Below are 546 nucleotides of genomic sequence, written 5' to 3'. Positions count from 1 at the left end.
CCAAGAGCCGTGTGGAGACGCAGTAGACGGTGGGAGAGGACTTGAATCGGGACACACCCCTGAAGCTGTGACCCACGACCCCTATCTTCAGGTATCTTATTGCTGCCCCCCGACCCTGCTCGCGCTCCCACCCCCGCCAGCTCTGAACTTTGGTACTGCCCAAGGGCCGTGAGCAGACGCAGTGGACAGTGGGAGACAATTTGAATCGGAACACACCCCTGCAGCTCTGACCCACAACCCCCATCTTCAGGTATCACATTGCTCCACCCCAACCCCCCCAGCACTGAACTTTGGGACTGGCCGAGGGTCGTGTGCAGAGCCAGTGGACGGTGGGAGTAGACTTGAATCGGGACACACCCCTGCAGCTCTGACACAAGACCCCATCTTCAGGTATAGCATTTCTCCCCCCCGACCCGGTTCGTGCCCCCCCACCGCCAGCTCTGAACTTTGGGACTGGCCAAGGTGCCGTGCACAAACGGAATGGATGGTGGGAGAGGACTTGAATCGGGACACACCCCTGCAGCTCTGACCCACGACCCCCATCTT

The sequence above is a fragment of the Elephantulus edwardii genome, unplaced genomic scaffold, assembly GCF_000299155.1.
Source record: "Elephantulus edwardii isolate Elephantulus edwardi_28Jun2011 unplaced genomic scaffold, EleEdw1.0 scaffold00362, whole genome shotgun sequence".
NCBI lineage: Eukaryota > Metazoa > Chordata > Mammalia > Macroscelidea > Macroscelididae > Elephantulus > Elephantulus edwardii.
Note: the sequence above shows the minus strand (reverse complement) of the source record.